The following is a 13292-nucleotide window of genomic DNA, read 5'->3' as shown; positions in this document are numbered from 1 at the left end:
AGAAATGTTTAACAAAGACCTAGAAGAATTAAAGAACAAACAAACAGAGATGAACAATGCAATAACTGAAATGAAAATTACACTAGAAGGAATCAATAGCAGAATAACTGAGGCAGAAGAACGGATAAATGACCTGGAAGACAGAATAGTGGAATTCACTGCTGCAGAACAGACTAAAGAAAAAAGAATGAAAAGAAATGAAGACAGCCTAAGAGACCTCTGGGACAACATTAAGCACAACAACATTGCATTATAGGGGTCTCAGAAGGAGAAGAGAGAGAGAAAGGACCCAAGAAAATATTTGAAGAGATTATAGTCAAAAATTTCCCTAACATGGGAAAGGAAATAGCCACCCAGGTCCAGGAAGCACAGCAAGTCCCACACAGGATGCACCAAACCAGCTCTACAACAAAAGCTAAAGAAACTTCTCTAAGTGGGAAACACAAGAGAAGAAAAGAATCTACAAAACCAAACCCAGAACTATTAAGAAAATGGTAATAGGAACATACATATCGATAATTACCTTAAACGTGAATGGATTAAATGCTCCAACCAAGGGACACACGCTTGCTTAACGGATACAAAAACAGGACCCATATATATGCTGTCTACAAGAGACCCACTTCAGACCTAGGAACACATACAGACTGAAAGTGAAGGGATGGAAAAAGATAGTCCATGCAAATGGAAATCAAAAGAAAGCTGGAGTAGCAAATCTCATATCAGATAAAATAGACTTTAAAATAAAGAATGTTACAAGAGACAAGGAAGGACTCTACATAATGATCAAGGGATCAATCCAAGAAGAAGATATAACAATTATAAATATATATGCACCCAACATAGGAGCACCTCAATACATAAGGCAACTGCTAAGCTATAAAAGAGGAAATTGAAAGTACCACAATAATAGTGGGGGACATTAACACCTCACTTACACCAATGGACAGATCATCCAAAATGAAAATAAATAAGGAAACAGAAGCTTTAAATGAAACAATAGACCAGATAGATTTAATTGATATTTATAGGACATTCCATCCAAAAACAGCAGATTACACTTTCTTCTCAACTGTGCACAGAACATTCTCCAGGATAGATCACATCTTGGGTCACAAATGAAGCTTCAGTAAATTTAAGAAAATTGAAATCATATCAAGCATCTTTTCTGACCACAACTCTATGAGATTACAAATCAATTACAGGGGAAAAAAACGTAAAATCACAAACACATGGAGGCCAAACAGTACGTTACTAAATAACCAAGAGATCACTGAAGAAATCAAAGAGGAAATCAAAAAATAGCTAGACACATGACAATGAAAACACGACTATCAAAAATCTATGGGATGCAGCAAAAGCGTTCTAAGAGGGAAGTTTATAGCTATACAAGCCTACCTCCAGAAACAAGAAAAATCTCAAATAAACAGTCTAACGTTACACCTAAAGGAACTAGAGAAATAAGAACAAGCAAAACCCAAAGATAGCAGAAGGAAAGAAAGCATAAAGATCAGAGCAGAAATAAATGAAATAGAAACAAAGAAAACAATAGCAAAGATCAATAAAACTAAAAGCTTGTTCTTTGAGAAAATAAACAAAATTGATAAACAATTAGCCAGACTCATCAAGAAAAAGAGGGAGAGGACTCAAATCAATAAAATTAGAAATGAAAAAGGAGAAGTTACAACAGACATTGCAGAGATACAAAGCATCCTAAGACACTACTACAAGCAGCTCTATGCCAATAAAATGGACAACCTGGAAGAAATGGACAAATTCTTATAAACGTATAACCTTCCAAGACTGAACCAGGAAGAAATAGAAAATATGCACAGACAAATCATAAGCAATGAAATTGAAACTGTGATTAAAAATCTTCCAACAAGCAAAAGTCCAGGACCAGATGAATTCACAGGTGAATTTGATCAAACATTTAAAGAGCTAACACCCATCCTTCTCAAACTCTTCCAAAAAACTGCCGAGGAAGGAACACTCCCAAACTCATTCTATGAGGCCATCATCACCCTGATACCAATACTAGTCAAAGATACTAGAAAAAAGAATATTACAGGCCAATATCACTGATGAATATAGATGCAAAAATCCTCAACAAAATACTAGCAAACAGAATCCAACAGCACATTAAAAGGATCATACAGCATGATCAAGTGCGATTTATCCCAGTGATGCAAGGATTCTTCAATATATGCAAATCAATCAATGTGACACACCATATTAAAAAATTGGAGAATAAAAACCATATGATCATCTCAATAGATGCAGAAAAAGCTTTGGACACAATTCAACACCCATTTATGATAAAAACTCTCCAGAAAGTGGGCAGAGAGGGAACCTACCTCAACATAATAAAGGCCTTATATGACAAACCCACAGCAAACATCATTCTCAATGTTGAAAAACTGAAAGCATTTCCTCTAAGATCAGGAACAAGACAAGAATGTCCACTCTCACCACTATTATTCAACATAGATTTGGAAGTCCTAGCCATGGCAATCAGAGAAGAAAAAGAAATAAAAGAGTACAAATTGGAAAAGAAGAAATAAAACTGTCACTGTTTGCAGATGACATGACACTATACATAGAGAATCCTAAAAATACCACCAGAAAACTACTAGAGCTCATCAATGAATTTTGTAAAGTTGCAGGATACAAAATTAATGCACAGAAATCTCTTGCATTCCTATACATTAGTGATGAAAAATCTGAAAGAGAAATTAAGGAAACACTCCCATTTACCATTGCAACAAAAAGAATAAAATACTAGGAATAAACCTACCTAGGGAGACAAAAGACCTGTATGCAATAAACTATAAGACACTGATGAAAGAAATTAAAGATGATACTAACAGATGGAGAGATATACCGTGTTCTTGGGTTGGAAGAATCAACATTGTGAAAATGAATATACTACCCAAAGCAATCTACAGATTCAATGCAATCCCTATCAATTCACCAATGGCATTTTTAAAGGAACTAGAACAAAAATTCTTATAATTTGTATGGAGATACAAAAGACCCTGAATAGCCAAAGCAGTCTTGAGGGAAAAAAACGGAGCTGGAGGAATCAGACTCCCTGAGTTCAGACTATACTACAAAGTTACAGTAATCAAGACAATATGGTACTGGCACTAAATCAGAAACATAGATCAATGGAACAAGATAGAAAGCCCAGAGATAAACCCATGCACCTATGGTCAACTAATCTATGACAAAGGGGGCAAGGATCTACAATGGAGAAAAGACAGTCTCTTCAATAAGTGGTGCTGGGAAAACTGGACAGCTACATGTAAAAGAATGAAATTAGAACACTCCCTAATATCATACAGAAAAATAAACTCAAAATGGATTCGAGACCTCAATCTTAGACCGGACACTATAAAACTCTTAGAGGAAAGCATAGGAAGAACACTCATTGACATAAATCACAGCAAGATCTTTTTTGATCCACCTCCTAGAGTAATTGAAATAAAAACAAAAATAAACAAATGGGACCTAATGAAATTTCAAAGCTTTTGCACAGCAAAGGAAACCATAAACACGATGAAAAGACAACCCTCAGAATGGGAGAATATATTTACAAACGAATCAATGGACAAAGGATTAATCTCCAAAGTATATAAACAGCTCATGCAGCTCAATAGTAAGGAAAAAACAACCCAATCCAAAAATGGGCAGAAGACATAAATAGACATTTCTCCAAAGAATACATACAGATGGCCAAGAAGCACATGAAAAGCTGCTCAACATCACTAATTATTAGAGAAATGAAAATCAAAACTACAATGAGGTATCACTTCACACCAGTTAGAATGGATATCATCAGAAAATCTACAAACAACAAATGCTGGAGAGGGTGTGGAGTAAAGGGAACCCTCCTGCACTGCTGGTGGGCATGTAAATTGGTGCAGCCACTATGGAGAGCAGTATGGAGGCGCCATAAAAAACTAAAAATAGAACTACCATATGGTCCAGCAATCCCACTACTGAGTATATACCCTGAGAAAACCATAATTCAAAAAGACACATGCTCCCCAATATTCATTGCAGCACTATTTACAATAGTTAGGTCATGGAAGCAACCTAAATGCCCATCGACAGACAAATGGATAAAGAAGTTTTTGTACATATATACAATGGAATATTACTCAGCCATAAAAAGGAACGAAATTGAGTCATTTGTTGAGTCGTGGATGGATCTAGAGACTGTCATACAGAGTGAAGTAAGTCAGAAAGAGAAAAACAAATATCGTATATTAACACATGTATGTGGAAGCTAGAAAAATGGTACAGGTGAACCGGTTTGCAGGGCAGAAGTTGAGACACAAATGTAGAGGACAAACGTATGGACACCATGGGGGGGAAACCTCAAGGGGTGTGGGGATGGTGGTGTGATGTATTGGGCAATTGGGATTGACATGTATACACTGATGTGTATAAAATTGTTGACTAATAAGAACCTGCTGTATAACAAAATAAATAAAATAAAATTCAAAAATTAAAAAAAATATAAAGAAAGAAAGAAAGATATAGCACTACATGTAGAAGGTATAGGTACTAAACCAGCAGGACATTGTCTAAGTTTACCGAGGTAGTCAGTTATATTGGGAGCCCCCAGTGAATCACATCATTCATGTTTACACCCTTGTAGCATCTCCTCACTTGAATTTGAAAGAAAACTATGGTTTGGCTTTAGCCAAGAGAATTTGGCAAATATGTTACTGTACATATTCTGAGCCTTTTTGTCTATGGTCCTGGAAACCTTGAGCCACCTCGTAAGATGTCCAGCTACTCTGATTAAGAGACCATGGTGAACAGACCATGCAGGGAGGCCATCTGGAGAGGAGTCCTGCGATTACAGGAAGAGAGAGTCCCAGCTGCTCCAAAGTCTTAGCCAAGCCTAACCCCAGGTGGCCCACACTGAGTGCAGCTGCCTGAGAGGCCGCTGGAGTGAGCTCAGTAAAGATTGCAGGATCGTCACAAATAAAATGCTTGTTTGAAGCCACGAAGTTTTATTATACAGCAATATATAACTGAAGCACTCCCCATCATCCTTTTAGAGGCAGAAATAATAAAGATTATAACTACTATAAGAGGAAAATGGAAACGATCCAGAGTAAGTGAGGCGATCGTGAGTCTGACAAACCAAGGACACTGGACACCAAGTCTGGCATCTGACCTTGGGGTGAAAGGAGCACTCTCTGCTCTCTTACTGTATTGCGTTGTGTATCATGTATGTACTCATAAGACAAGAGGTTTGGGAACTCTTTACTACAGTACTACTTTACTACTAACGACTGAAAATCCTTTCTACTGATTGCGTGTCACTCACAGTGTGAAATGAGTGTGTTTCACACTGTGTGTTTCTGAGAAAACATTTCTCAAGTCTTACAGGAGCTGATCAGCTTACAGAGTCAATTGACATCAACAGGCACCCAGTTGACTCCCGACAAGGTTGCACAAAAGATAACAGTACTTCAAGATTCTCGAGTGGATTAGTTTTCCCACGTGAGGCTTTCCTCGGGGTGCCTAATAATAAGGCCTCTTGGGTTCTTTCACATTGGCCCAGGACTCATGTCTTCGGAGGCATTTTATAAATAAGTTACCCTATTCTCAAAAGACTCTAGATGGAAACACTTTAATAGAGCAGACCAAGTTTTTCAATCTCACCTTTTGTAACTGAGTATGAATGAGCTATTCTTCATGTTCTTGTAGCTTGACAGGAACAAGAAAGTGTACCAAATCATTAATTCTCTAATTTGCCCACATAACATAAAACCAGCTGCCTTTTAATATTTAATTAAATTAGTGTGCTCCCCGACTGAGTTCTAATATTCCAATTTCAATTTTCAGCACAAAGCTAATGCAAAACCAAAGAAGCACTGAGTGATGTGGAAAGGGAAAATGTGAGCTTGGTAGGATAATGTGAAGGCGTCTACAGATGAAAAGAATCTTTTTTTTGCTTAAGAATCTTTTTTTTTCCTTTAGCAGTATGTATAAGATGTCCAACTAAAAATATTGCATTCTCTTTTAAGTAGCATCATGTGGTAAAAATATGTGCGAATTGGGAGACCGTTTCTTTTTTCATTAGTTAATTCCTTTGTCCACTCGTTGGACATATCTTTTGCCTGTTGTGTGTCAGGTATTGTACCGAGAGTTCAAGGACGAGGGTGAATCACACTTTCCCTACTCCCAGGGGGACTTACCGTCCCTACTTCTTGCTAGGGACCTGTATATCACTTCATGTAATTTATCTAACCACTTGCCTACTGTTAGATGCCAATTTCTCTTCATTTAGAACAGTATTGTGATGTACATCTTCATAAAGAAATTTTTTCAGATTGACTATGTCCTTAGAAAATCTTTAAAATACTTCCCAGTACAAAATAACATAAATTTATTTAGAAAATTTTAGAAAACACAGCAAAAAAAAATAACATAATGCCATTATTCAAATACAAACATGGCTATATTTATTATATTTCCCTCCAGTCTTTTTTTTTTCTCTTATTTAGGTGCTTTTAAAATGGTTTTAATTATGATTTTGGTTTTGCTTTTTTCATAGAACAGGCATTTTTTCATACCATTTTATGCTTAAAAGGTGTTTTAATGGCTTCATAATAAATAGGTTCATTAAGAAAAGAAAAACAGAGACTTCCTTGACAACTCCTTTCCTCGTGTTTGTTGTTTGGACTTTGTAATAGAGTACAGCCTAAGATGCTGGAAAGAAAGAAAAGAAGGAAGGACGGAAGGAAGGGAGGGAAAAGAAAAAAAAGATAAGACAGCAGCTTAACCTAGCTGGAAGTTTATCTATCACATGACAGTCCCCAGGTAGATAAGGGGGTCTGAGACTGGTAGGGTGCCTCTCCCTTCCTTATCATGGCTTCCACTTGTGTGTCCCAGTTGGTTAGTCTAGCTCTCATTATCTTTCAGTCAGCAAGAAGTGGGGAGAGGACCAGAGAAGTGCCCTCATAATCCCTTTGATGGCAAGACCTAGGAGCGGTACACATCACTTCCACCTTGTACTTTTGGCATTAACTTAGCCTTATGGCCACTTCAGAAACAATGGAGGCTGAACACCTTACTTCCTTTAAAAATAAAAAACTGTATTGAATTAAATGACACTGATTCAATAGGCATCGTGTGTTCAGGGCTTTCAACAGTTACTTCATTTAGTATTCCTTACTAGATATTATCAGCAGCGTGGTACCTGGAGGTTACAGAGACTACAGATAGATAAAATAAGCTGACCAAGGTCACTGCCACCTGTCACACACCAGAATCTAAATCCAGATCTACTGCTCTCTGACTACATTATTATTGCACTTCCTTATTAACCTAAAAAATTGAAATTTAAAAACATGTACAAGGTTTTCTTGTAAGATGTATGAATTTTTAAAAGTAACTCTTGTTGAATAGTCTCTGTCATGCATCCAAATACTAGTTTAGTAGAAAATATTTAGGTGGTTTTAGAATAAGTGCAGTCTCTGGGTTTCTGAGGTGGGTCAAATAAATAACTGGTGTTTATAATCCTTCAGTTTGTTCCTATATAAATTATGACAATGATAGTTATTGTTTTTCAAATCATTCTAGATCTTAGGGAAAAGATGTTTTGGTGACAAAATGAACTGGAAAAACACTCTCCCAATACACTAGCACAATAACAGCGATATTATTGTTTTGCTAGAGGCAAGTCCAAAGTCATAATCATAGGAATTCTGCCCTTTCTTCATAAGATGAGAAAATAAATAGGAATGTGGCAAAATGGACTTGTTTTTTTTTAGGAAAACTAATGAGCCAATAAGCTGTGCCATTTGCTAACCGGGAGACTGGTCTGGTATTGAAGCACCTCCTTTCAGCTGCACTTACAAGACTGACGCCTTCACATTTAACTTGCAACTTTGCAGGACACAAGAAGGGACAGGAAAGGAGGAATAACTTCCTTCAGGGCATAACAGATTTCCTCAAAAAGTGGGTGGGGTCTCTCAACTAGGAAAGGGGAATGAGGCCAGAGAAAGGCATACAGAGTATTTTCCTTTTGGGAGGACTAAGCCGTAAACAAAACCTTCCCTTACGTAGTTCAAGAACATGACTCAGAGTAAATTACAACCTCTGTGCTCCCATAGACCGTATTGCCTTTTTTTTTTTTTTAACGTCTTTATTAGAGTATAATTGCTTTACATTGTTGTGTTAGGTGCTGCTGTATAACAAAGTGAATCAGCTATATGTATACATATATCCCCATATCCCCTCCCTCTTGCATCTCCCTCCCACCCTCCCTATCCCACCCCTCTACGTGGTCACAAAGCACCGAGCTGATCTCCCTGTGCTATGCGGCTGCTTCCCACTAGCTATCTATTTTACATATGGTAGTGTATAAAACTTTGTACACTTCCGTTATAGAAGGTTTGGTCTCAAGAAGACAGTCAATACAGTAGTTACTCAAAGAAAAGATGGCAGCTGCTCTCCAATCAACTTTCCAGGGCTACTCTTGACAAGGGAGGCTGGAGATTAATTCTTTGATTGCAACCCCCCAGGCCTGCCTCACCCCCTCCCCTCCACCACCACCCAAGTTAAGCAAGGAACTTCCTTCAGATTAGAAAAGAAGGAACTCTTTTACAAGAGGCTACATATGCGTACGGTAAACCCAACTGAAAGTAATAGACATTGGAGCAAAATGTTGAGGATTTACAATTCCTATTGCCTCTCAGGGAGAGTAGCAACAGCTAATTGAAGGGAATACACAATCATTAAATAATATGTGGGGTTTTTGTAATATTCAACATTAGCATCTAAAAGGCTTCTACCGATTATGTTTTATTACCTGGTTTGTCAAGCATCTATTGTAAAGTGCTGTTAAATTATATTGAATTAGCTTTCCTTCCACAGAAGTGTCACCTGAACATACTTAGCTGGCTCATCAGTGCCACAGATGTGTAATTATTTATTTTATTAGGCTGTTTTTTTTCCTTTTACACAGTATGAAGTGCTTTTTCATTAGTTTTACTTGAAAACAAAAAAGATTATTGTAAAGTGCAGAGTTCTTAGTTAGAGTTATATACCCACAAAATTCCAAAGTTCTTAAAGTTTCTTGGCCTTCTGATACTACATAGAATTTTACTTTTGATCTATAGATCAAAGACCATAATGAGAATCTTATTAAAACTATGAATCTTCTCCCAAGAAAATGAACGTAAACAGAGAATGTTACCTAAAGCTTCAGGGTTTTTGTGGTTCCCCAGAAAGCTATCCTCTGGATGCCCAGCCCAGGTTAAGAAATTCTGAGTTAAAGGATTTTTAAATTCTTGATAAATTATGTAAACAATGAATTTTCTGATATTCTACACTTGACTTTTCAGGTATTTATGCAGTAAAGAAGCAGAAGACAAACACATATCACCGTCATGGCAGGGACAACAAAGATCACTTCAGTCTGGATTTTGTTGGTTAAAAAAATGATGCTCCATTCCCTTAATTTTCCCTTATCAACCAAGAATACATTGTCCAGCACCTTCTCTCAGTTGAAATTTACATGAAAAAGAGGAAAATTCCTTCAGTCATTTCAGCTGTCAAGTCTTAAAGAATTGAGAAAGCATGTCTTGGTCTAAAATCACCGAGTTCTTAATGAAATAGTGCCATGGACCTAGAGATTGTCATACAGACTGAAGTCAGAAAGAGAAAAACAAATATCATATAATTTCACTTATATGTGGAACCTAGAAAAGTGGTACAGGTGAACTTATTTGCAAAGCAGAAATAGAGTCATAGATGTAGAGAACAAACTTATGGCTACCAAGGCGGGGGGGGCGGGACAAATTGGGAGATTGGAATTGATATATAGACACTACTATGTATAAAATAGATAACTAATGAGAACCTACTGTATAGCACAGGGAAATCTACTCAATGCTCTGTGGTGAACTAATGGGAAGGAAATCTAAAAAAGAGTGGATATATTATGTATACATATAACTGATTCACTTTGCTGTACAGCAGAAACTAACACAATATTGTAAAGCAACTATACTCCAATAAATGTTAATTTAAAAAATAGATAACAGTTAAAATAAAAAGTGTCATTGAATTAAAAAAAAAGATAACCAACAAAGACCTACTGTATAGCACAGGGAACTACACTCAATATCTTTTTATAACCTATAAGGGAAGAGAATCTGACAAAGAATGTATACATATATATATATATATATGTATATGTATAACTGAATCACTGTGCTGTACACCTGAAACTAACATGATATTGTGAATCAACTATACTCCAATTTAAAAAAGAAAGTTATAAAAAATTTAAAAATTTTTGAAAAAATAAAATTACTGAGTTCTTACTTTTTTTTTTTCTGAGTTCTTACTTTTGCTAGACATTGTGCCAAGCACCTCCCATGCATTATTGCATTAATTCTTACAGCAAGCATATGAGAAAGCTACTGTTTTTATCTCCATCTTACTTATAAGGAAACTGTAAGAAGAACAGTAACTTGGCTGAGGTCACATGGTTGGTGGTAAATGATGGTGTTGGGATTCAATTTTTCTTTTCCAATTTGGCAGTCAGGCAAAACCCATCAGAAACAGGTGTCTTTTATCTGAAGTTCTGTGAAGGAAGAGCAGTTTTATTTCATTTCAAAGAAACAAATGACCTAAATCAATTTGCTTCTGCCCTTGATTTTGTGCAAATTTATTTATAAGAAATTGTGAAGGAAGGGAAGATAGTACTAAATTCAGAAAAATTAAAATAGTCTTAAATCAAGCAGGTAACATGCAATGCCATTTGTCCAGAAAAGAGGCAAAAGGCAGAACAGTAAATCTTTCCATAACAAAATTATCACAAGTCTACTCAGAATCTTCCAATCTCACTTTTCCCCTTTGAACGGAAACTGCAAATCACTGGGTTATCATGTGTTCTAAGTAGTGAGTCCATTAATCTCTTTCTCCCTTCATTTGTCTCAGATCTGATTTGACTTTGTGATAATGCATCACTCTGATCACGCTGTGCCCTCCTTGTTACAGAGTCTCCAGAGAAAGCTACAAATAGACAGAGAAAGAAGGCTGGAGGCTCAACCCCCGCAGGGTCTCAGGATGAGGAATGGCCACATGTTTGGAAGCATCTTCAACATAATCGTGGTACCCAAGGGAACTTTCAAGATATAAACCAGCAGTAAAATACTTGTAGAAGTGAATGATAAAGCAGAAACTGAAAATGAATTATTATAACCACTCCAATTCAGTGTAAACTTTTGCTCCTAAGGATATAATATTCAGATACCTGCTGAGCATACAAATGTGCATCTAAAAAGGCACCACAGCGGTTAAGGAAGAGAAAATGCAAGATTAGGGGTTTTCACTTGAGAATGTAGGGTTTAGGATACTTGAATTACTTGAAATCTCACTGACCATTGCTGGTAGTAGGGATTATTCCAATGTCTGCTCACTATACTTCATTCCTACGCTAGTCTATTCTAGACCAGGTGCTGGCAAGCTTTCTCTTGGAAGGTCAGGTAGTAACATTTTACACTTTGCAGGCCATTCTTTTTCTGTAGCAACTACTCAACTCTGCCATTGGAGCACAGAAGCAACCACAGACAGTAAAACAATGGGCACATGTTCCAGTAAGACTGTATTTACAGATGTGGCCAGCAGATGATAATTTACTGACCCCACATCTAGATGACAATTTCCAGTTCTGCCATTTATTAATTATGGGCTTTGATTTAGTGTTTAGTCTTTCTCAACCTCAGTTTCTTCCCCCAGTGAAATACATTGCTTTCCCAGTAAGGAAACAATTTTTCTCAGATAAGTTTATCGAAAGTAGTTTCCATAGAATATGGTCTGGGAAATACCACTGTTCAGGTTTATAAAATCACATATAAATATGTGGTGTGTATGTGTATAATTTATTGAATACTATTATATGCTAAACATACATTTAATACTTTACATCTGCTGTCAAATTCAATCCTCATAACTGCCTTCCATGTAGACGTAAGGTGGTTCAGAGACAGTAGAGTCCTTGGCAAAGTTGCACAGCTCACAAGTGGTAGAACTGCAGTCAGTTGCTTTGGAAGCTTCACTATGCTAAGCTGTCTTTTTACTGTCTTATTTTAAATTTTATTTTATTTCATTTTATTGTGAAAAGAACACAATATAAGATCTACCCTACTAAGTTTTTAAGTGTACAATACATTGTGCTGCACAAATGTATTGTTTTTTTGTGTTGATCTTTGTATTGATCTTTGTGTTGTCTCAAAGATCTCAAGGGCTATCATCTTGCTTATCTGAAACTTTACATCCATTGGTTAGTAACTTACCATTTCTCCCTTCTCCCAGCCCCTGGAAACCACCATTCTACCAATCTTTGCTTCTATGAATTTGGCTATTTTAGATACCTTATATAAGGGGCATCATGCAACATTTGTCTTTCTGCAACTGGTTTATGCACTTAGTGTATTGCCTCGTGATAAGGACATACTGGTGATCTTGAACAGTCATGAGAGACAGGAAGTGTCATGTACATTGAATATAAGTTATTTTTGTGGGGAATAGCCTTCTGCCCAGATCCAAACATTCCTTGGGTCACGTTTTACTAACGAGTAAAGTGACAGTACTGAAGTTTAGAGTTCAGATACTTTCTCATCCTGTTCCTGCTTCCTTTTCTCCTTTTAGCTACAGGGACCCCGACTCTTAAAGAGAAAAGTACAGGTCATCTCCTCTCCAGTCTCTCAAAGGAAAAGGCCATTTTCCCACCATAGACTATGCAGCCAGTCATTGGGGCAAATTCTTACTCTCTTGCAATCTTGTTCCTTTTACCCTTGGAGTAGTGGATAAACTTCAGATTCACTTTCTCTTGCAATGCAATGGTAAAATTCTATCCTCAAATTTGAGATGTATAATAGGCATAGACACAAGGAAAAAGAAGTAGAAAGCTCCAATTTGGCATTACACCTAAACTGTATGCTACAATGTAGTTGTTAATTTAAGCTCTGCATTAAGAGGTTTGGGAAGTTCTCTCAGGTTAATGAAAACAATAATTTTTCTACCATTTGACCACAGTCTTTGTGCTTGAGATTCCCTTGACAGGGAATGCCCCAGAGGAAGAGGGATAGTGGCCCGAAGACTCATGTAGCCCTTCTACATTTAAAACAAACAGTCAAAATAAAACCAAAAAACCTTCCACTGAAACCCTGCATTAAGCATTTCTCATGGGTTCTAGTTCCTTCATCTCTTTTTCATCTTCCTCAGTCATTGGCTTCCACCCTCATATT

This window comes from Globicephala melas, chromosome 10 (genome assembly GCF_963455315.2).
Source record: "Globicephala melas chromosome 10, mGloMel1.2, whole genome shotgun sequence".
Taxonomy (NCBI): domain Eukaryota; kingdom Metazoa; phylum Chordata; class Mammalia; order Artiodactyla; family Delphinidae; genus Globicephala; species Globicephala melas.
Note: the sequence above shows the minus strand (reverse complement) of the source record.